The 24,733-nt window shown below is 43.1% G+C and overlaps 1 long non-coding RNA gene across 4 annotated transcripts in view; it reads left to right on the plus strand.

Annotated features, from left to right (window-relative positions):
* LOC307181736 overlaps window positions 1–24,733 on the plus strand; it is a 420,065-nt gene that overhangs the window by 101,197 nt on the left and 294,135 nt on the right. For 2 of the 4 annotated variants that reach the window (XR_013827015.1, XR_013827018.1), the window contains exons 2-3: window positions 4,292–4,409; window positions 10,830–11,037. This is a non-coding gene — a long non-coding RNA (uncharacterized lncRNA). The remainder of the gene's footprint in view (window positions 1–4,291; window positions 4,410–10,829; window positions 11,038–24,733) is intronic. The other 2 variants (XR_013827016.1, XR_013827017.1) reach the window with 1 other exon arrangement.

Below are 24,733 nucleotides of genomic sequence, written 5' to 3' on the forward strand. Positions count from 1 at the left end.
AAGCACGGGCTACATGGAATGTGCGGGGAGCCAGAGCCTGGATAAGGGATGGCAGCAGAGCAGGGGTGACCCGAACTCCTGGACAGCAGTTAAGAGATGTGGGTAGACAACTGGGGGTTTTAGAGCAGGTCATGACCATGAGGGATCTAAAAACCCGGAGCCGGTTCTGACTTCGTCACTGACAAACTGTGGGATCTTCAGCTTAGATACGAGCTTCTCCAGGCTTAAGTTTTTCACTTACACCATGAGAGTAACAAAGTCTGTCCTGTGGTGATTGTGAAAAGGCATTGAGACCCAGTAATAGAATTCCTGTTGGAATCCACAGTGCCTCTTGATCAGGCAGTGCACCATATTGACTTGGACTTCTTGGCAAACCAGCTTCCCTAGTTATTTTTTAGATGTTGAAATGTGAAATAACAAACTAAGACTCTGGGTAACACTATGTTATACTAATATTCAAATTTAAGTCTCATAATGATAAGGGTAAATAACATGGCGAGAGCACAGATTGGGTTCGTTGGGGTCTCAGGGATAAAAATTCATTGTCGAATATCTACCTGTCATGGAAGCAAAACAAGCTGACAGATTTCCCCAAACTTTTCTTTTCACTGCTTGCCAATTTTCTCTATTTTCCTCACTGTCAAAAAACAGAGTCATGAAAATCAACAGTGCCCACTAACTCCAGGTCAAGTTTATATTTGTTCAAATACCATAGGTTGCACCTTGAGTTTTAAACTATTTACCAGAGAATAGAAGAGTTTTGCAAAGTGCATTGAGGTGGAAAGAAAATTGCATTGTACCTTCCATTTTTGTGGTTGCCAAGTCCTCACTGGTGCCACTAGAGGCTTTTGAGACCTTCATGGTTCCTTTCCCTGGCAACCATTTTTATTTTCCTTCCTTTGGCCTAATTCCATGGAAAATCTAGCAAACGTTCCAAATAAATACTTCACTGGGAGTAGAAGCACTTGATGCGGCTGTATTAAAGTGACCGTTTCAAGTTGGCTAGCACAAGCACTGAATAAACACATATTGATATTATAGAACAAAATAATATATTAGCACATTGCTCATTTGTGCTCCAGTGGTCACCCTGATACTATCCGTCATGTGGGGAGTGACAAACACAATTACACCCGAGTGCTAATAGAGTGGAAGGGCAAAACTGCCTGACCTCGGCATCCCGGGTCGATTTAAATGTTTGATGTCTCATTGAATTAGTATCACAGTGTGAAAGACAAAGCTCAAACTAATGGAAATGAGCCTGGACATGCAATACTGCTGATTGGGCTGACATAATTAGAATAATATTCTGCGCAGAGCTAATAACAAGCCGAAGAAATAAATAACCGAGAGATAACCTAATTGCTGCAGGCTAAAACGTTCTTTTGAATATGCTAAGGTTAGCATTTTCTATTTACTTATAAAGCACACGGATGGGCTTAAAAGGAAAACGTAGTGAGTGTGGCAGCGAGCCGGCCACCAGCACACACTGCCCTCTGCAGGGCCCAACCCCTCCATCGCTCCTGGTGCCTGTTCACCAATAAATATTTTTGTGGGCCTACTCTGTGTCAAGGCGAGTGTCTGGGAGAGGGAGATTGTGAACCAGACAGGCGTGTTGCCTTCCGGGAGCTTCCTGCCTCATGGGAGCGATACAGCAGAGCAGGGGAGAAGACAGCATGAGGAGACAGATTCGGAACAGTGTTAAGGAAATTCTGCTGAGGGAGGCTTCACTCTGAACAGATTTGCAAATCCGTGCCCTGGAGATTTGAATAGAAAGTTCGAATGATAATTTACTTGGTTTGTTATCCAGCTACCTGAGGAAGATTCCAATGTATTGTAGATTCCAGCATGCCAAGGAAGGAGAGACAATATTGGGATTGGTTTGCCAGATCTTTGCTTAAGCTTGAGGAGTACTAATAAAATCCCTTATATTTGTGTTGAATTTTACAGTTTTCACAGTACAGTTGACCCTTGAACGAGGCGGGGGTTAGGGGTACTGATCCTCTGGGTAGTCAAAAATCCGTATGTAAGTTACAGTCCGTGCTCTGGTCCTCCATATACGAGGTTCCTCCGTACCTGCCCATTCAGCACCCATGGAGTCAACCCACCATGGATCGTGTAGTGCTGTAGTATTCACTATTGAAAAACGTCCACATATAAGTGGACCCACACAGTTCAAACTCACGTTCAAGGCTCAATTGTAGTTTCATCAAGTTTTAAGGCAAAGAGGCACACTCTATTGACCTGAAAAGTAAAGGTCCTTATTATAGCATCCAAATGGGAGTGTTGAGGAGGTGCAGGAAAACTCTCCAAAGTGGAATTCTGAAGCCTTGTGGAAATGAGAACTCATTTATTTTGGTTCACTGCTGTATCCCCAGTGCCGGGAATGCCTCCTGGCACGGGTGCTGGATAAATACTTGCTGAGTGAATGCTTATGTGCTTTACCTCGATTATCTCGTTTCAACTTGGCAGTAATCTGGAGATGGGAACTATTAAGACTTCCATTTTACACTGAAGGAAAACAAGGCATGGAGAGGTTAAGTGACTTGTCCCAGGTCACACAGCTAAGAATTGGCGGGGCCGCTTATGACCCAGAGCATGTGGTGGCTGTGAGTGTAGATTCTTTCAAGGAATTTTGTTATGAAAGGAAAGAGGGAAAAGCCGGCTGTAAGTTGAGGTAGAGACAGGACTTGGAGACACGGAGGCACAGATTTCTGAGCGGAGGGGAAGCAACTGTGGAGGTGGAAGGGTCCAGCCTCGTGGACAGTGAAAAGCGGGGCTAGCGAATTTACTGCCATGAACAAACAGGAGAGTTGAGATTCAAAAAAAAATTAAGTGGCCACCCAGCTAAGCAGCAAACTAGGACTAAACGTTAGGATTTCTGAGGCTTCTTTACCATCATTTGAACATCCTTGGCTTGTATACCATCACGTTTCTAGTTATCTTCTCTTAATATTTTCACACAAAATGAGCAGGCAGCATGGAATCGTGAAAAGAATACAGGTCTAGGAATTAAGAATGAGTCTGCTACCGATCGGCTGCGTGACCTTAGGTAAACCCCTTCACCTTTCTGGGCCGGTGTCTTCCAGCTCTAAAATCCCAGTGATCTATGGAATATTTCTGAGCTACGTACTATTTCAAGTGACCCCCCAGTCTTGCTCTTTGTTGTTACGAAGCTGATCAGGAATCATTGCTGTGAAGTCTCTTAAGTCCCTTAGCAGTGATTCTCAAACTCTTTTGGTCAGTGGATCACCGTTTACAGAGTCCCTTAAACCACTGCTTCTACAGTAAGGCATCCGATGAGAGACCTTTCCAAAGGAAAGAGGTGAAATGGCATAGACTTTTGTGAGAACGTGATGGGATAATATGTAGATTTGTGAAATATTAAATGAAAATTGTTGACGCCCAGTGATAGGTTTCACTCATTGACTTCATTATTTTCTTTCAATAAGCCTTTTGAGCATCTAGTGGGAGCCAGGTGTGGTGTCACTTATCTGCACAGATGTGGTAAGAAGTCAGCCAGCCTGTGGCTTCCTGGTAGTTATGGACATTATTTTAAGAGCCATGGCCCAAAGTGAGACATGATATAGAGAGATATAGGGGATGTACTTTAAATTTCTATGGTACAAGTTGCTTCATGTAAAAGAGGATGATTAGACAGACATGAGCTCTTATATTTTGATTAATTGAATAATATTAATAATTTTATTAATTAAATAGTAATATTTAATTAATATTTTGATGAATTAAATCTTTGTTATGCAATGACGATAGCTAAGCCATTGAGTCCTAGTATAATAAAACATGAAATGGTGAGCTTATTTTGATTTCATGATATGATGCTACACCTGTGAGTTCCATGGAGGAAGAGCTGGCTACAGTCGAGTCCTCTAAAGGACAAGAATTTCGGGGATCCCACGTCTGTACAGGTTTTTTGTTTTTTTGGTTGCGCTGGGTCTTAGTTGCAGCTCACGGGGCACTTCTTAGTTGCAGCAGTCGGGCTCCTTAGTTGTGGCATGCGAACTCTCAGTTGTGGCATGAGTGTGGGATCTGGTTCCCTGACCAGGGGTCAAACCTGGGCCCCCTGCATTGGGAGTGTGGAGTCTCAGCCACTGCGCCACCAGGGAAGTTCCGTCTATACAGGTATTTTTGATTAAAGCAATATCAAAATGTTCAAGACTGAGAATTTTCTTATGTTTATAATAATTGACATGGTATTAATTCAGACTCTTATCATTTCTTACCTGAATTGTGCTCACAGCTTCTTAACTAGTTTCCCTTTCTTGTCTAGTGTGATTGCCACAGGGCTACCAAGGGATTGTTCTGAAAAGGAAACCCATGTGTGACAGCCCCTCAGCTTCACATCCTTTGGAGCGTGCTGTTGTTCCCAGGGTACAGTCTAACTTCAGGTGAGCCATCAGGGCCTGCGTTCAGTGCTCTTTACTTTTATCTCGTCATCCTTCCCCTCTTCATCCTTTGCTCTAACTTGACAGAAACTGCCTGGAGCCCCCTGAGGAAGCCTTCCCCCCAGGTCTGTGTGTGCACCATTCCACCCGTCAGGAACACTTTGCCTTTTCTTTTCTCCCTGACTTATCCTCCTAGTCCTTCAAGACTCAACCGTATAGTCACCTTCTCCCAGACGGTGGACCGGGTCTCAGAAACCCCTTCTGAGTCCCTCTCTAAAGGAACCTGGAAATACGATTGCTTGTTCTAGGTCTGCCTCTCCCCTGGGATCAGAGGGCACACGTAGACAGCAGGCTCGAGAGCCAGGCAGCCTGTGTTTGAAGTTCAGCCCTTCCACTTACTAGCGTGTTAACCACTCTGTGCCGTTTCCTCACCTAGGAAGCCGGGATGATAAGGGTACCTATCTCCTAGGGGTGTTGTGAGGATTGCATGTGTGGAATTCATGAAATGGTGCCTGACAATATGTGCTGTACAAGTATTAGCGATTACTCTTAGTAGTAGTGATGACAGTAACAGATGTAAAGTAATCTAGAAAAGAGCCTGGCACATAGTAACTCTTAATATAATTGCTAGTGATGATGATGATGATGATGATGATGATGATGATGGGGGCGGGGGAGAGGAGGAGCTCCGCAGGGCAAGGTGGGCTCAGGAGACTTGCAGTGAACTCAGAATACACAGGTGTGAGGTGTCATTGAGACATGGCACTAGGAGGTTCAGTGGTGACGCCTCAAGTGACGTAAGGCAGTGATTCCTTGTAATTCTGGCTTGGATACCTAGAATCTCAGCTCAGGATCGTTAGTGCCACTTTGCTTTTGCCATAGAGATGCTGCTTGGCAGGCAGCAGAGTTCGAGATCTGTTTCCGATGTGGCAGCAACAAATGGGGTTCACAGCTGACTGGTTGGCCCTGGCAGTGACTGAGAGAGTCAATATTTAAAAAGCAATTTTTTTCCCCTCTGGCAAGAGGTGCTGTCAGCGTTGGAAGGCGGAAGGCCTCATAGACCAGGTGAAACCTTCTCTTTGTGATATGGAAGATGTCCTCGATGTACAGTCACTAAAAGAATTAAACCCCAGGACTCTGCCATTTCCCGTTTTGCTCTGGAGCTCACCAAGCTGTTCTGGAACTTGGGATGTCTGAGTACATGATCTTCAAAAGGGGAAGACCCAGCCTTGCCAGGGGTTATTTACAGAACTCTTTACAGGTGAAGTTGTTTTTTGTTTTCTTGTCATAGCTTCCATTATCTCTTTAAAAGGATGATGATAAATGTTACTTCTACGTGTGAGGCTCTTTGCACCTTCCTTAGAAGGGCATATACTGGAGAGCTCGTGGCTTCATTTCATTAAGGTTGAAGGCTTGGGAACTCCCTGGTGGTCCAGTGGTTAGGACTTGGCGCTTTCACTGCCGGGACCCAGGCTCAACCCAGGTTTAATCTCCGGTTGGGGAGCTAAGATCTGTTTGTTACTAGTTAATCCCGAGAGAGCAATGCTGGGCCCTCAGTGTCCACTTGTGTTTTAAAGAAGAGTATTTTTTTTGCATTTGGTGTGCTGATGAGTTGGTGAGTTACTTAAAGAGATGTATTCAAAAGAGGGAGCAGAAAGCCAAGGGTGGGGAATGCAAAAGCCAGTTGCCACTTAGGGTAGATTCTAACCAGCGATGGAGAAAAGAGCAGCAGTACTATTACCCATACCTAGTCCTTCCACAGACTGGCCATGCGTGTGACATGCTTGTCAGTAGGCATTGCTCTGGTAACCTGGGTACAGGAGCACACCCCAAAGGGGCCCCAAGGATTCTTCTCAAGAGTTGCCACGAACGGATTTTCAAAACTCAAAGCATGCCCACACATTTTGAAATAAACCAAATACTAATACAGCTCCCTAACTGCTTCTGGCTAAGATCATCAGACTACACAAAACAAGGAATTTATTAGACGCCTTGTACAACATGTGTGTTTAAAAACTTGATGGGGGGACTTCCCTGGCGGTCCAGTGGTGAAGACTCTGTGCTTCCAATGCAGTGGGTGTGGGTTCGATCCCTGGTCGGGGAACTAAGGTCCCACATGCCACATGGTGAGACCAAAAAACAAAACAAAACAAAAAACTTGAGGGTGGAGGCTGGAAATATATTCAGGAAGGAATCATTTGACCTTTGAGTCCCTGAGGTATTGAAAAGATGCTGAACGAACAGCAGGGAGTTCAAAAAAAAAAGATGGTAAGAAACATTTCTTGGTAATATTCTGACCTAGCGTTCGTCCATACAGGACTTCCAGCAGCCACAAAGGAAGCTCAGCCTCTGTTTTCCTCAATATGGAATTATAATTTTAGTTGGCTGCTTTTGCTCTAGAGTCCACAATTTTCCTCATTTGACCGCTTCTCTGGAGAGCTTCTTGTGTGCAGAACACTAGCTACTGTGAATGTGAGAGAAGAGTGTGTGCACGGCATGTGTGCAGCGTGTAATGTGACCCCTTTATTGTCTGGCCCAATGTTTCTCTTTTTTTCATATTGTTTCACAATTGGGGCAGACTTGGGAGGGGCAATAGAACCCTTGTTACATTTTAATCCAGTTGTGAAATGTTAGAAAAATACATCAAAAGGTTTATGTGGAAGCATGAAACCTGTGAAATCTTTTGGTAAAACCCACCTCTGTGGACTGCTCTTAAGATGGAGTGGATAGGCTGACAACTTCGAATCTGAGGGTCGGGGATGTATTTTGGGAATGGACCACCCAAAATAGCATCCTCACCCCAAACTAAACAAAACTAATATATTCTGTGTGTCTGAGTTTGGTTTCCCATCTTCCTCAAAGGTTTCTAGCTGACCAAAATCAGAGCTGATGAACAACTGAGTCACGTTAAAATAGTCGTCAACTGACGCTGAAAATCTGAACTATGATCGTGTCTTCTCAGATGATGGTGAACTCAGTTATATCGAATGATCAGGGAATGAGGTGCTTCTTCTTTTGACACCAAAATGTGTTGCCAACTAGCAAACAATGAAATTGCAACAAGAGATACTAGCAAGTTCTGTTCATGATCAGGTACATTAGAATTTTCTAGGTCATAAGGCTATGATTGTGGACTTTGATTCTAGTAAATCTGGAAATGGTGTCGGCTAGAGATTCCTACTGTTAGAATATGAGATAAACTAGCTTTTACTGTTATGAATGAAAATTCTCCTATTGACCATGTGCATAGATGGCATGAAAAAAACACTAAGAGGGACAACCCCAGGAATTTTCTGGCAGTCCAGTGGTTTGGACTCTGCGCTTTCACTGCCGAGGGCCCGGCTTCGATCCCTGGTTGGGGAACTAAGATCCCACAAGCCGTGCGCTGCAGCAAAATAAATAAATAAGACAGCCGCAACATTGTTGCCATTTGTGTTTTACATGAAGCCAAAGCACACATCATTGTGTGCTGGCCCCGCTGCCTTGAATTATCACTCAGGCTCTTAATAACAGTGCTTTACATGGTTGGACACTTCCTGTGTGTCAGGCACTATATTAGGAATTTTACATACATTATCTCACTGAATCTTCTTAATAGCCTTAAGAGGCAGATACCATTATCATCTCCATGTTACTGAGGAGAACCTTGACACAAGGTCAAGTCAGACAGCTGATTTTAAACCCAGGTCCATCTGAGTCCAAAGTGACTGTTTTTGGTTTGAACACAGAACGCATATGCCAGGAGCCCTAATGCAAGTCCCTAGATGTACTAATATTCCCACGGAATTTCATGGTCAGTCTGAGTATACACATTATGGACCAATGGCTCTTCTCTCAGATTAGATATTTACCCTCAAAGCCTGGGAAGAGTCAGGATCTGCTTGGTGCCCTGACACCATATCTCTTCTCTCCCCGTGTGTGGGTGGAGTCCTTTGTCTTCTCCGGCTCCAGCCTCAGAGAGGAGGTGAGCGTGGACTTGCATCAGCTGGCACTGGGTTAGTCTGTCCCGACCTGGTGCCTGGACCAATCTCACTGTCAGGCCTCACCTTGTCCAGTGGTTTGGTAAATGGGTACCTGCTCTATGATGGGGCCCTGGTACCTGCTCAGGGACTTTTCGTAAGTGTCACTGGCACACATTGTTGTGCTCTGCCTGCCCGTCTGGGCACCCTCTTTTTCTCCTTTCTGTTGCTAATGCTTACCTGGACTCCCCTCCATTTCCTATGACTATCCTTCCCTTCTAGTTTCTGCCTTTTTGATGGCATCCATTCCCATGGCATGTTTTGTACTCCCTAGTACCTGCCTGGCTTGGGCATAGCCAGCTTCCGGCCTCAGCTCTTTGAATGTCCACTTTCTGTCATGTACCCTCTGTACCCAGCCATGCCGTTACACAAGAAGAGGTACGGGTACCACGTAAATGGTAATAATGATTTACCACCATGTTATTTCCATCACCAGGCACAGCGTCCGGCATTTAGTAGGCGCTTATTAAATAGTTACTGAATGTCTAAGACACGACATCCATTGTTTGCTTGGCACTCGCTAGTTTTATATATATGTGTGTCTCATTTTATCTCTTTCTTAGTTGAAGTGTCATTTATGTACATTAAAATGCACACATCTTAAGTGCACAAATGGATGAATTTTGACACCTGTGTAACCAATACTCTAATTAAGATATAGAAAAACTTCTATCACCCCCCAAAAGTTCTCTTATGTACTTCCCAGTTAATGCCTGAATTCAGCCCAGAAGCAGCCACAGTTCTGATTCCTTGAGGTATGGTCTGGTTTTGCCTATTATTGAACTACGTGTGGTGGAACCATAGAGAATACTTACTCTCTTTTGTGGCCGGCTTCTCTCATTAAACAAAATGTTTTAAAAATCTTCCCTTTAATGTCCATTCTTAAAACGATCTTTGTGAGGTATATATGGTAGTGCCCATTTTACGGATGAGAAACTGTCTCAGGATATTGAGGAACCTGCCCAAGGCTGCAACCAGTAGGTACCCCAACCAAGATTTGAATCCATCTGTCTCTGACTCCGAAGCTGAGGCGCTGCCACTTGAAACATACAGAGCACAACTGCACACAGTTCTGAGGAAGCCCTTGCATAGGCCCCAGATTCAGCATACAACCAAAATCCCGTGTTCAAAAGGATCTGAAAGCTTTTTTCTCCCTTTTTATGCAAGCACGCCAAAACCAACAGAGTTTTCCTGATGGTTGTTTTTCCTGTAAGGTTGTACTCCCCAGTAAGGGCCGTTGTCAGCCACATGAAGATGATCTGGAGTTCATGTGGAAATGATGGGACGTAGCAGCCAGGTGTTCTGTCTTTAAAATGAGGAAGAGACCTTGGCATACAGAAATCATCCCTCTTGGCACTAATCCTGTGCCCGCATTTGCTCCATTGACAGCCTTTACTAAATGCTTTCTGATTGGATTTGAGCTCCAGAGAGAGGGAAGGGAAATAAAAGACACGATCATGGTCCTTGAGGAAATATGGGGAGGGTGGATGACAAAAGAGAGGGATGTACAGAAATGCAAGTAACAGAAACATGGGCACATGTATACATGCCGATAGTAGGTATGTACTTGAAGGGATTCCTGATGTGACTGAGTTGAGCAGTTTGTGCGTGTGTGTGTGTGTGTCCTGAGTCTGTGGGGCAGGGGAGTGGGGTGGGAGTGAGGCTGCTAGTCAATGACATTTTCATAGAGGGAGGAAAAGGGTTCTATAATCATTCAAGACCACTTGGAGTGCTGTTTCCACAGTGAGGCTGCTTAGGTTAAAATCCCAGCCTGGCTACTCTCTGGCTGTGTAATTTGGGGAAGTTACAGGATCTCCCTAAGCCTCAATTTTCTCATCTAAAAAAACAGAGATTCTGGGAGTGACCTCATAGTACTAGGAACTCTTTGTTATCACATTTAGAACTTTCGCCAACTCTTGCATGCTCAATCAGTGTTATCATACCCATTTTTCACTGTTGTTTTTTTTTAATTTATTTTTGGCTGCATTAGGTCTTCGTTGCTGCGCGGGGTTTCTCTAGTTGCGGTGAGCATGGGCTACTCTTTGTTGTGGTGTGTGGGCTTCTCATTGCAGTGACTTCTCTTGTTGTGGAGCATGGGCTCTAGGCATGCAGGCTTCAGTAGTTGTGGCTCACGGGCTCAGTAGTTGTGGCTCACAGGCTTAGTTGCTCCGCGGCATGTGGGATCTTCCGGGACCAGGGTTCGAACCTGTGTCCCCTGCACTGGCAGGCAGATTCTTAACCGCTGTGCCACCAGGGAAGTCCCCCCATTTTTCACTATTGTTAAAGCTGAGGGTTAGAGAGGTAAGTGATTTGTCCAACATCACAAGGTAACAAATGGCATACTCAGCAATCCAGTTAGGTCTGTGAAATTCTAAGCGCAATCTTATCCTCCTTTATCTCCTAGAAAGCCTCGTAAGCTGTGCATCACATCTTGTAAGGAGTTGTGAGGCATGAATGACAGAAAGGAATGACAGTAACAATAGCAATTGCTCTCAATTGAGCTTGCTGGATGATGACAGCTGTGCCAGGCCCTTCCCACGCAGCCTCTCTGATCCTACAAGGCGGACGTCATACATCCCCTTTTTGCAGAACAGGAAACAGACTCAGGGAAGGTAAGTAAGTCTCCTAGCATTACCCAGATGATAGGGGGCAGAGCCAGGAATTTTGTGTGTGAAGAAATGGGGATTGCTCTTAGGACATATCTGGATGGACACGAGAGGTAAGAAACTCAGCTAAAGACCCATCCCACGATTCAGGAGATGTGATTGGGGTGCATAATTGTGAGGATGCACACGATGAAATGAGACAACTTGGCCACTAATTCCAATGCCGCTCTGCTCCCTCCCATTTTAACTGATCTGTCATAATAGTCAGCAGGCACCAATTCCAGTTCTGAAACGTATTGGCTGCGCAGCCTTGCACAAATTACGTTACTTCTGAGAGTTCCCTTACTGGTTAGGACATGTGGACAAAATATGCCTATCCCACAGAATTGTCAGGGAAATTAACTACCGTATGTAACATATGTCATCGTGCATAACACCTGACAGACCCTCCATAGATGATGGCCATGACTATCACACACAACATCCTCACTTCACGAGCACAGCAGAGAAAAGAGTTGGGATGGATCACAGCTTATCAGCAGGGGAGCTGTAACTACCATTGGTGTCAGGGGAGCGTTGGAGAGGAGGAATGTTTGAAGAGGGTTCACATTGGGCAGGGATGGGAAGATCATGGGTGTCATTCTGGATACAGAAGAAGAAGGTTAGAACTGACAGTTGGCAGTAGAGATTGGGGGAATTTATTTGCATACGTGTAGCAATCAAAACCATGGATGGGTTATTTGCAGGAATAAGTTAAAGTAAGATAGGATGCTCAGGGCAAGTAGCATCTGGCCAGTAGTAAGTAGTGGAGAATGTGTATTTGTGTGTAGGCGTGTGCGCATGCGTGTGCATATGCACACACGTGCCTGCTTGCTTATGTGGGTAAGAGGGGGTTATGTTTCTTATAATAAATGCTGTAGAACAAGCACTGGCACTTCAGATCAAGGACATTTTCCTCTTTCTAATAGCTCTAAATAATTGCTACAGAACAGGCGAATAAAGTAAGATAAATTTTGCATTTAGCATATGTGGAAATATTATGAATAGTTGCAGACTCAATTCGCTTTGATGCCCTTTGACGATCTGATAATTTTTGCAAAGATGTACTTAAAATGCTGTTTCATGCAAAGTTCAGATTTTTTCCCCTTGTTTAAAAAAATACACGACATCATTAATTTGCAGGCCTGTATATTAATTTTGCTGAGAGCACCGTTTATTTCTCCTTCCTTCCACTTTGTTTAAAGTCAGTTGTTGACAACTCTCCCGTGTGTCAGACTCTCACCGCCAATAATTGCTTAAGGACTCCTAACTTCTACAAATGTTGGTTCCAGCTCCAAACCCCATGCTAGCCCTAGAAGAAAAGAAAAGAGAGAAAGGGGAAGAAAGAACTTCTTCTGATGAATTTTTGATTTTCCTTCTTAACAAAGAAATGTCTGAGATTCAAAGCAATAGCTTAAAGTGATATTATAAAATAGAATATGGAGTGCACTGTTCTGAATGACTCTTTGCTTTTAATGTGGGGCTGAAAAATTGTCAGCGCCTTTTTTGATTAGATGGGGTTCTTTTTTTTTGTTCTTGATCTAAGAATCGAGGAGAAAAACATGCTACTTGCATTTGAATATGGCATGAGCCGAGCTGTAATGTATTGGAGATAAAGTAATAGCAGCAACGCCTTAAGGCAGCACCTGTATCTCCGGGTCAGTGCCATATCTCTTCAGATCGCAACGGCGCCACTCTTTCTGCGGCTGCTTTATTAGGCCTAATTAGGCGGGCTGTCACTTTTATTGGTGATGGGAAAGGAAGATAAGTAGATCACTTGTGTCATCTATCTCTATCCGGACGTGTCTAAAAAGTCTAAAGTGATTGCTGTAGGCCACAAATAGATACCACAGAGGGAGAGGGAATGGGAACAAAAAAAAATAATAATAACAGCCAGAACGGTAATAAAAAAAGAAAAGGAAAAAAACCTCTAGAAATGCCTTACCTTTGGCACTGCTGTGTATAATTTCAAACCCACAGAGAAGAGTCCGTGAAACATCCTGGAAGCCCTTTTGTTCTGAGGGAGAAGGTTATCTCATGGATTTTCCGATAGCTGGATGGAGGGGGTAGGGGGAAATGCTTCCAGCTTAGGAGTGTAGGAGCAGGTTCTCCAGAAGTTGGTCCAAGTTGTAACAAGAGCCTCACGTAGTGTGCAGGAGAGCAGTAAAGGGTCCCATTAATGTAGGAGAATCCCACAGCTGCGTGTGTGCGTGTGTCTAGTGATTGTGATAGTGGCAGGGAGGGGATTTCTGCAAGTTTTAATAGTGGGATTCTATATGGGAATAAATATTTCCTTTCATTTGCCTGTCAGAATGGTGCCAATAAAGATAAGTAGCCCGGAGGACGTGGGTAATGTTCTCTTCAGCCATGGTCACCTGCCCGCGGGTGTCAGAAAATGGATTCTTCTCTTCTCAGAAGGATTCCCTCCCCAAGTGGGTATTTCTGATAATGACTGGCAAATCCAGTTCTTTCCAAATATGAGCTCCATGCCGACTCACCACTCTGGTTGTGGGGTGAACCCTCGCTGCTGGCCCTTGATTATACCCTGTTGATTATGGCTCTCGAGTGGAATCCCTTTGCCTAGTCACATCTCCAATGTGAGATCATAAATTATACCTTGGAGCCCTATTTTGTACTTTTCGTCTATCCATGTCATGTCTAGAACCAGGCTAAGTATGTATTAGGGGCTTGAAAAATAGTGATTTCATTAGTGTCTTAACTCCTGTGACTGAGTGCATTTTCCAGTGTGAAATGAGAACTTTAATTTGCTGTGTTATACAGAAAACGATGAGTCGCGCATAAAATGATTTAAAAATATTTAGTGGTGTTTACACAACACCAGGATGTTTGAACCAACTCGGTCTGAATTTCTGCTCCTCACTTGGACGTTTATTATATATATTATCAAATATATGGATAGACCAGATGGAATTTAATTCTAGAAGTCTTTAGTTTATTCTATTCTGGGGAGACAGAAAATATCATAATCAGGAAGCTGCATTGGGGAGGCAAGTTCATGTCAGTTGATGCTAGTCAATGTGTTGGTAAACTTCATCATGTTTTCATGTTGCTTTAAATCGTCCACATAGTAACTCCAGTTCATAGCACTCACCATTTGCCAGGAACTTTGCTAAGTGCTTTACATACATATGTTCATTTTAGATTGATCAAACCCTCTGGAGTAAATAGTAGCCATTTTGCAGGTGAGTAAACTGAGGCTGTGAGCAATGAAAAACTTTCCCAAGTCCACATGGTGTGTAAATGAAAGAGCTGGAATTTTGTTTGTTTTTAAAGCCTGCACTCTTTACCGTTGTTAGCCTCACTTTCCTACTTCTGTATATTGCTTAAGAGAACGTTTTGCTTCTTTGAGAAAAAAAATTGTCAACTCATAGCCTCAAAATTTTCGGAACAACTTTTACCACTGATTTTTGCTGAGTTGATTGAAATACCTTTATACCCTCTGCATAATGAAGTCTAAACTCCCTAGCCTGGCACGTGTGGCTTTCACTTTCCACCCCTCCATCTGCTCTGTACTTCCTTGCTCTGCTCATCACTCTCTCAGTCCCCAGGCTCTTTTGTGATACTGAGTCTTTCCCCAGGCTTTGTGCACTTAGCAACCTCAGAGTCCCCCTCTTGGGACCCAAATCAATCCTGCTTGGTGGGGCCTCCAGAAGGGTATGGTGAACAGAAACATTTCTGCAGATGGCTTGGGATGGGCTGCCCACCCATGTCCCTGTGTCTGGTAGTGGCATTCTCTGCAACTAGGGAGTGAGCTTCAGGGGACAAAAAGCCTCCAGGATGGAGGCAGGTGGTGGCCTTCAGTTGCAGACACTCACAGGCGGGCAGTGTAATTTCCCCAAGTAAAGATGCCCGAATCTCAGAAGAGTCCATAGGGCCTGAGTATAAGAAGAAAGCTGACTCCATGGGAGGGAGCTAGTTGTGTATATTTAAAATTTGGGGTAAATCCCTGTCTGGCCTTTTCAATGAGAAGCATCATCCTTGTGCACGCCTGACACATGCACAGGATCCTGCTCATTGTGGCTGCCCAGGTACCTCAACAAACGCTCGAGTGTTTCTCCCTCTCCTTCTCTCCTCCTTTCCCCCTACTTCTTTATCCTCCGATTTCCCCCGTAATTAGTAATAATTATAATGACATTTGAAAATTTACAAAGCACTTTCACGTACATCGTTCCATCTGCCTAACAAGCATGTGAGGTGTATCGGTATTTTATCTCAGTTTTAGAGGTGAGTAAATTGTGGTCCAGAGAAGTTAAATTATTTGTTTCCAATCACAAGGTTGGTAGGTTATGGAGTTGGGATTTGAACTAAGAGTCTTCACCTCTAAATCCTAGGAGCTTATTGTTTGTTTTTATAAAATATTGTGATGTCGGTATTTGATTTGAGGCTATGTTTCAGTTTGTAGCATCGTTCTGGGAAGTTAAAGATTTTGCTTCACAGACTCTCTTAGAGCACCTCGGTTGGCTGCTGTTGATAAAATGCCGTGTTATATGCCTATATGATATCATAACTTGCCGGTATCATTTTACTCCCCCCTTGCTTTATAATCCTCTCCTTGTGTTGGTCTCCCAAGGCCTGTGAGTAACCTTCGGGCAGAGTTTATCACACATCACGCCTGGTGTATTACGTATCATCAGGCCCAAGCACACAGGCCTGGAGCAGAATAACTGTCTGATCAAAGTTTGTTAAATGAGTGAATAATGAATAATGAAAACTAACATGTGATGAATGCTTACTATTACTAGCCATTTTGCTTGACACTTGATACGCAGTTACTCATTCATTTCAGTTAATGACCACAAAAACCCTATGAGGCTTGCACTCTTATGATTCCCATTTTACAGCTTAGAAAACAGGCTTGGAGAGGTCGAGTAACTTGCCAAGGGTTATGTAGCAACCAGGAAACGGTGGAGCTAGGGTGTGAGGCCAGGTCAGAGGCTGCCCACCTACACCGAGATTCTGCTGCCCGTCTAGTGAATGAGTAACGTCTGCACCAAGGGATGTGCTAAGAGGGAGGCGTCAGAAGATGTGAGTCTCACATCTGCAAGGCTCGAGTACAGCACTTAGCTTCTCAGTTTCTTCATCTGTAAACCAGGTGATAATCTGTATTCACAGGTTGGTTGTGAGGCTCCAGCTCTGTGATGGCTGGGAGGCTTTGTAATTCTAGTGAATTCTCTAGATATTTGTCAGCTGTGTTACTGCTGTGGTTGTCACAAGGCTGACAGCAGTCCTTGCGGTGAGCCACAGGTCTCCTGTGTCCTGCTCAGGGTTGGCCCTCCAAGAGGCTCCCCAGGCCTGGACTGAGTCCAGCAGGGGGCCAGTGCCCCCTGGGTTCCTCAGGTAGCTGCCAACGGCTGTTTCTAATTGTCCTTTAGCCTCTGGGTGAGTCAGCACATTTCATCTTTATTGTTTCACAAGAAAAAAAAAAAAACCCTCTGTTGAACTTTGGGTGAATTAGTCTGAATTCTTGGTATTTTTTGCCTTTTGCAGGAAAAGTAGCTTAGTCACACCCTTCTCCAGTTCCTCACCTCCGTTCTTTATTTCTTTTTCTTTTTTGCTGCTCATGGACAGAGATGAGAAGCTCATGTAACAATTTGAGAATTAGCTCTTTGGTGCATGAACTACTGCTTCAGTCTCCTTGTGGACAGAAGGATTTTTCAGGCTTCTTGTACAATATAGTGTGAAGGTTAAGCTTGTGAGCTCTGGGGTCAGATTTGCTTGGGTTCAGATCCCAGCTCTGCAACTTAACTATTGTGTAGGGCTCACTAAGCCACTTTAGCTCCTTCCTCTGAGCCTCAGTTTCCCCCTCTATAAAAAGGGGGTAATAGGGCTTCCCTGGTGGCGCAGTGGTTGAGAGTCTGCCTGCCGATGCAGGGGGCACGGGTTCGTGCCCTGGTCTGGGAAGATCCCACGTGCCACGGAGCGGCTGGGCCCATGAGCCATGGACGCTGAACCTGCGCGTCCGGAGCCTGTGCTCCGCAACGGGAGAAGCCACAACAGTGAGAGGCCCACGTACCACAAAAAATAAAAAATAAAAAAAGGGGGTAATAACACTAGGTATCTCCTGGGGTTCTTGTGAAACCTACATGAATTAATGCATGTGGAAAACTCAGAACTGTGCCTGGTACCTCATGAATACTCAAAAAAGTTTGTTATTTAAAAAATACACCATTGTTTTAAATTATACCTCATAGATAGATCTAAGCTTTGAGTACTTTGCAAAAGTTTTGAAGGAGCAGTAAAATTTCATCAAGCTGATTTTTATATGATGCCCAAACCTCTGGCTGAATAGAGAGAAATTGACCACTGTTTGCTTTTATATGTAAAATCCTGAGCATTTGGAGACTTCAAAATGGTCACATCATTTCATAAAAGTGTTCACCTTTTTTCAGTGTTAGCCAACATGTAGAATCAGCTCTGGGTCTTTGGTCTGGCTGTGGGTGTCTCTTCAGCCCAGGGTCACCACACCTGGATGTGTTGTGGTCATTGGTGAGGTGTGACCCAAAGAATTGATCATTATTGATAAGGTACTCAAAGTTGTGAATGTTTTTTAAATGTATTATTTCGACAACTTAGAGTAGATTCAGTAATATTTCTAACACTCCTCTGTGAGGTTTCTTGAGTGGGTGAGGTGGGCCAAGTTAACATTAGCTCCCTGAGACCTGCTTAAACGCTTCAACACTTGCCTGGGAATTTTGTGGTGCTTTACTTGCCAACAGCATTATGGGGGGAATATTTGAATCTGGGTATGCACACGAGTTCAAGTTTTATATGTTAATTATCATTCCCCAGTATTTCCCAGTATAGGACATTTGAAAACTACTGGCTCAGTATGATCTCCCACGTAATTTAGGAATTTTTTTTACAGCAGTGGTTTTTAACTGTGATCCTTGGAGCACTGTGGGGCTGCCTGAAGACCCTTGAGGGTTAAAACTGAATGGAGTTCTACGTCCTCTGCTTCAACCACAGCAGTGCTATTTCACTTGTATTATATTTTGGGATTTCACATGAGATTTTGAAAAAAATACACTAATGTTTTTCTGAAAACACTGTTAGTAGCCTCCACGGTAGACCGTCATTCAGCCTCTCTTTGAGGGTCCCTACCTTGTAAGCTACCCTATTCATTGCATGCCTGCACAGTTCTGCTCAGAAGTTCTCATGAGGGCCCTGAACCTGCTTCGTTATATTTTTACCCCCTTGTCCTTGGTTTGTCTCCTGACACAACACAGAGCAGCTTGGCAGCACATGACCCTAAATAGTTTCAGAATTAATACAACTGGAAAGTGGCCCGCAGGGTCATAGAGTTGTCATTTTAGAGACACGAGATGGGGTCTCACACTATTGGAGAATGGTGATGAGAGCCGATCTCTGCTGGGAAGTCAGCCACCCATCATCAACATCTTCATCATTTCCCCTCTTCGTTATATGTGCAACAATTCTCCTGAAACGATTAAGAAAAAAATCACCTTGTTTCCTCATAAAGAGTGGTCCTGAAAAACACAATAATTCCTACTTCTGTTGATGAAAGAGAAGAAGAGACAATCACGTCATGCGAAGTGACGGTCACAAGAGTTTTTGTGGTAGGACCACTCCAGAGTTTCCAGACTGTATGCTTTGTGTGATCCCGGGAATATTTGTGTTTACGTGGAATTACAGTTACAGCCCAACAACTTCTGCTAATGCTCAGTAAGAGCAAGGAGAACTCGTTATGTTAGCTTTTCCATTATTCAGAAAATGATCTAATTGTATTAATGATTTTTTTGAATTTCCATATAATCATATTCACATTAGTTTTTACTTCTTGGATTAAAGGGGGAAAAAGCCACTGCTAAAATGCTCAAATATTGTTCTGAATTAACGGCTCCTCCGTCCAATTAGTGAGCATTATTGTTGCGATACATTCATACTCACACAGCACATCAGAGACGGCATGAAAACACTCCCGTGGACAAGCAAACATGAAAAAAATGAAAACAACAGAGTTCCAGAACAGTTTCATTTTTTTACATTAAAATAAACCCCAAGGCTGATTTCCTAATTTCCACTTGCTCGGCGGTTCTCGGTAGTAACAACACTGCAAAGAGAAGGGCTGTTGATGGGCTTCCCCTTCCTTTTAAAAACTCTGTTGCAAAGCAGGGCTGTGTTGTAGCCGCTGTTTGAGTATCAAGCAGGCTAGCTTTGCTTGCTCCTTGCCAGCGCTCTTCAGGCAAGAGAACAGGCCACCACCTCGCAGAGGACGGGACTCACTGCCCACTGCAGGTGTTGGAACCTATTTGTGAAGCACATTTTAAAAAGAGAGTCTGTATTTTAATGGTCAGTTAGTAGCTGGCTACCAACCGTCTACGCTCTCTGCCTGGGGACAGAAATGCCAGGCTTATTAAATATTCAGAAGTTGTTCATTACTATGGGGATCTGTGACAACAGCCTATCTGCATATTGAGAAAACAGCAAGTTTACATTCTTCAGAATAGCTGTTCCAGTTCTGGGGAGGACTAATGTTTGCCTGGCTAAAGATGCATAAAAATGCAAGCTCTGTCTTGGAGATCTGCTTTGTTGCTTTTTTTTTTTTTTGAACATGAAAATTTGAAAAACCAAACTTGCTTATGGAGAGAAAATTCAAAACAAACAGACCTTTTGAAAAAATCCAGTTGTCTCATACTAGCTGTTTTGGAGGACGTGTCAAATGTTTGAAATACTTACATGTTGGTAGACTATAAGAAAAAGCATTTAATTAAAAGACTTCAGATTCCAAGTAACTGAGAAATTTCCTGGGATGTAGCTAAGTTGTAGGGAATAAAGTGATGAGATATTAGCTCTTTCCTTGAAATCATCTTAATAATTGGAACACTGTAATCACCCAGGGCTTAGTCAATGCCAGCTGCAAACTAGGAACCCAGGAACATAGAATCCATTTTACCTTCAAAGAGAGACTTTGTATACATCGATGTAGTTGCTAATTACCAATTAAATACCAAATCTAATGAAGAATATTACATAGGGTTAGACCAGTGGTCCATCCAGCCCCTTATTCAGTTTCTAACCATAATATGAATCATGATTGCCCAATAAGAAGCCCCTGAAAATATCTGGGATGTAACCCAGGTGTGCACAACTTTCCTTCATGATCAAGTATGGCTACATCACGAAAGAGTTTCTGTAAAGACTTGCCGAGTCTGCTTATATTTTAAAAGAGTGGGGCTTCCCTGGTGGCGCAGTGGTTGAGAGTCTGCCTGCCGATGCAGGGGACGCGGGTTCGTGCCCCGGTCCGGGAGGATCCCACATGCCGCGGAGAGGCTGGGCCCGTGAGCCATGGCCGCTGGGCCTGCGCGTCCGGAGCCTGTGCTCCACAACGGGAGAGGCCACAGCAGTGAGAGGCCCGCGTACCGCAAAAAAAAAAAAAAAAAGAGTGATTCAGTATGAGAGAGGATCAGTGCCATGTTTCTCTTGACTGTCATTAGTTTGCATTCTAACCAGACACATCAACTTCACTGTTTAGCCCGGCTTTCCGTGTACATAGGTATGAGGTATGAGGTGTGGTGAGACTGACGATCACAGCGATACTTCTTGGTACATTGTGAACCTTGCTCTTGTGTTCCCTCCTTCCTCCCCACTCCTGAGTCCTCTCTTCCTTTGGCTATTGCATATCTGAGTCTTTCTCTTTTAGATGTGTTAAATCAGATCAGTGGTCCTTCTGAGAGTTCGTTGATGGAAACTTGGACTCTACGACATCATCCTTAGAGATTAGAGATGTCCTCTAAACATCCCTAACCTCTGCTTGTTAGAACAGTCATAGGAAACAAAACTCTTTTTGAATTTGCATCTCCTGTTTCTCAGTGGATATGTGGTATGTTTCACATGCTTTTGCATCTATGACATTGGCCTTATCCTCTAGCTGATAACTCTTTTACCCCATTTTGGCTGCACTTGAAGAACATAGTGAATAAAAGTTTGGACTCTGATGTTTGACCATCACAATGTACATCTTTTCTCCATAGCTTAGTGGTTCTGGAACCCTGGGCAAGCAAGTCACTTATCTGTGTCTCAGGATTTCAGTTATGCTATGAGGACAATAATAATATTAGTCTTATGGGATTGTGATGTGGAATAAATAAATAAATAACATCAGATACTTGGTGTCAATGCTTAGCTATAGTAAATGTTTAAATATGTTAGCCATGATTACTACCATTAAGGATTCAACAACATCAATGCTAATTGAACACCTTTTCTGGATAGGCACTGAGGATAAAGAGATAGTAAAACACAGACATTATCTTGGAATAAACGCAGTCTAGTGGCGGAAATATGAGAGCAATTGCAATGCAGTGTGATGAAGTACTTTTGTAATGGCATGTTCATTAATTCTTGTTTGGTTCTTAAAACAGTGCTGTGAGATCTTAACCCCATTTTCAGATGAGGAATCCGGGGCCCAGGGAAGTGAAATGAAAAGCCTGCAGTCATGGGTTAGAGACACATCTCTCTTTTAAGCCTCTTGCCTCCGATTTCACCTCTTGCATTTTGCACCAGGCCAACCTGCCTCATGGGCACACATTCCTGTATTGTTGTTGGTAATTTTGCATGAACCCTCTTGCCTCTTTCTGTCTCTCGTGACTTTCCATGCACTGTAGTCTCTGTTGATTCCGTTAGGGACCGTGGTCCTGGAAAAGAGCACTGGCAAGGAGTCAAAGTTACTATAGGCGTATTCCAGGTCTGTTAGGTTGCATACGTACTTACCTTGTGTCCTCACCTCTCTGGACCCTAGTTCCTCAGCTGCTTGACAAGGGTTTTGAGGAGCACAATGGTTTTCAGAAGGCGGGTTCTGGGGTGATGCCTCAGCTGCCATCTTGGGGAGTGAGACTCACCTTCTCTGTTAGAGGGCTCTGCTTTTACTTCTGTCAATATACTGGTGTTTCATGAAAGATTATGTTGGAAAAAAGGGTTCTGCTTGCTTTACCGTTTAAAAGCCTGTGGACAAAATGACCTCTCAGATCTTAGTCTACAACTCTGTGATTCTAGTTGTTGGAAAAACAATGAGAAATCCTAGAAGGAGGAATGGTTGTGTAATATATACTCACACCTATTCAGTACCTTTGAAGAAGTGCTTGAAAGCAAACTACAAATGATTTTTAATAGCTAAATGGGTGGTTAATTAGGTTTCTTAAGATTATCTCTTATGTAAACAGAAACTTAATAGCTCTGTAAAATCAGTGTGGCCTGTAGTAGGGTGATTTTAGAGTTGAAGGACATGGGTTCAAGTTCTGGCTCCAGCATGTGTGGACATGACCTTCCCCAAGTCACTTTACTGCTCTCATCTTTGGTTTCCTTTGCTCAGCCAGCCTCAAGGGACTGTTAAGATGGGGATAACTAGAGTGAAAATGCTTACAGACCATTGCAGCTGTGAAAATGTTAATTTTCCTTTTATAATTGGTTTTAACATATCGATAAAGTTCCAATTACTATTGGTAGGGTTTTCAAATCCTGAATTTCACAGTTTCAGACATTTCTCTCCAGCATGCTCCCATGGCAGGGATGTCTCTGGAGTTTGTTCTGACAGGCTGGTCTTTAGTTAACAAAGAGAAGAGGGGCGTGTGTGTGTGTGTGTGGGTGTGGGTGTGGGTGGGTGTGTGGGTGGGTGGTTATTGTCATTGCTGTCCAGGCTGACAAATGGGTTTAGGTCCAGACTTCCCCCTACATTATTAATGAAAAATTTCCTGTCACCTGAGGCTAACCTAGTTCCTTTTACAAGTCTTTGGCAACTAACTATCTTGCTGCCATCGGAAGAGTAGTCTGCCAAGCAGAGAATCTCCTCCCTGCTCTTTCCCTTAAGAAACACTTGAGCATGTTGAGCACATGAGGGCCTCAAATTAGGTTTGAATAAAACACTGTGATAAATAAGTCAGTGTCTCCTCTACGCAGATTGCCACTTGTTTAGGGATTAAAGTATCGATTTTTGAATGTTGCTGAGATTCAGACATGGGTTAATTAAACATTTACATATATGTGCTGAACAGTATATTGCATGGTACCATAATGTGCTCTTTAATCAGAAACCATGGGTGTTTGTGTTTGCTTTTTCCATGTTAATTGGCACCATGCTGGCGCAAGCTTAGGTATTTGGCTAGATGTAAGAAGAGAGACATGGTGTTTTAAATATTTTAATTAGGACCAGCAGTTCTGAGCTCCCTCATTTCTCATTGGATTGTTTTTCATGCATGAATAAATTAGCTAGCATGGAAGTACTCTAGAAAGTGGTTGCCCTCTGGCCATAAAAAGAGTCCTATTCATTAATACTTTAATGAAATTAGCTGTGAGCAAAATATTATTCCTTTTAACTGTGTTCTAATTTCTTAATTTTAATTAGGCACATAATTGTAGGGTGCTGAAATGATCTTCATGTTTAGCAACGAAAGTTCCATCATCAGGAGCCTGTGGCTGAAATACCACACGCTCCCAACACGTTCCAGCAGGAAATTCTCCGTCCAGCTCTCTTCTCCCCACTGGCTTCACCAAAGATCCCCTTCACCCTTCCATTGGTGACCATGATAGGAGATGTCAAAATAAAGCTGTTGGACGGTTGGATCAGTTTAGGAGTGAGGCAGGGTGAGGTCTACCAAGAATCTGGCCTGGTGATTTTCTTTTTCTTTCCAGTTTTTGTCTTCTCAGGCCCCCACTTAAATGTCTGTGTCCCTCCACCCCATTTTATTTTAGAGTTCTCTGGGTTTCTCTTGACTACTTATTATTTTATTGGCTGGTTGTGTGAGCTCTGTGAGGACAGGGAATATTTTTCTCTTTTATGTGCCACCCCAGTTTGTGGCACAGAATTCCTACTTCATACAAATATAGTTGTTGGATGCATGATACTTAATGGAACTATGGGGTCCATAATGCTGCAATATTCTGATATAAGTTGTGGCATTTCATAATGCCTTAGGTAAGCAAGAGGGTCCACAGATAAACACCAAAATGGAGCTTCTGAATTTGATAGAACATTCTGAATTTGCTGAGTTTTGATTTTAGAAGAAATAGTGTGGAATTTGGATTAAAAATTTAAGTGAGAAGCCAAAAAACCTATATACGTTACTTCATATTATTACCTAGAATTTAAACTGAGATGTATCGTGACAGGTATTGAGTACAGATGATACAATAATTACTGAGAAAATGAAAATTCACTCAGTAATTGTTTGCAGCATTCCTGCCTGCCACCCTTCACATAACATCATATACTTGGACGGATGGGTTTTGAGTGAAATGAGTGAGACAACTAACTCATTTATTTAAATATTTTATAGGTATTAAATAAATATAGTTAATATTCCATAGTTCCATCAAAAAGTTACATATTTAAAAAAAAAGTTACATATTTGATCTGATAAGTAAAATGGGAATAATAATAGTACTTCCCTCATAGACTCATTGGGAATATTAAATGAGATGAATGCATGTCAGACACATAGAAGAGTACCTGACATAAGGTGAGTACTCAGTAAATGTGGGATAATATTATTGACATTATTAATACTTGTGTATAGATTGTCATTATGCAACCTGTATAACATTTGACAGTATTTTATAATGTGCAGAGCCCTCTTACCTATGATCTCACTTAATTTCGCTGCATCTATTTAATAAGAATAGAGATAAG

The sequence above is a fragment of the Stenella coeruleoalba genome, assembly GCF_951394435.1.
Source record: "Stenella coeruleoalba genome assembly, chromosome: 2".
Taxonomy (NCBI): domain Eukaryota; kingdom Metazoa; phylum Chordata; class Mammalia; order Artiodactyla; family Delphinidae; genus Stenella; species Stenella coeruleoalba.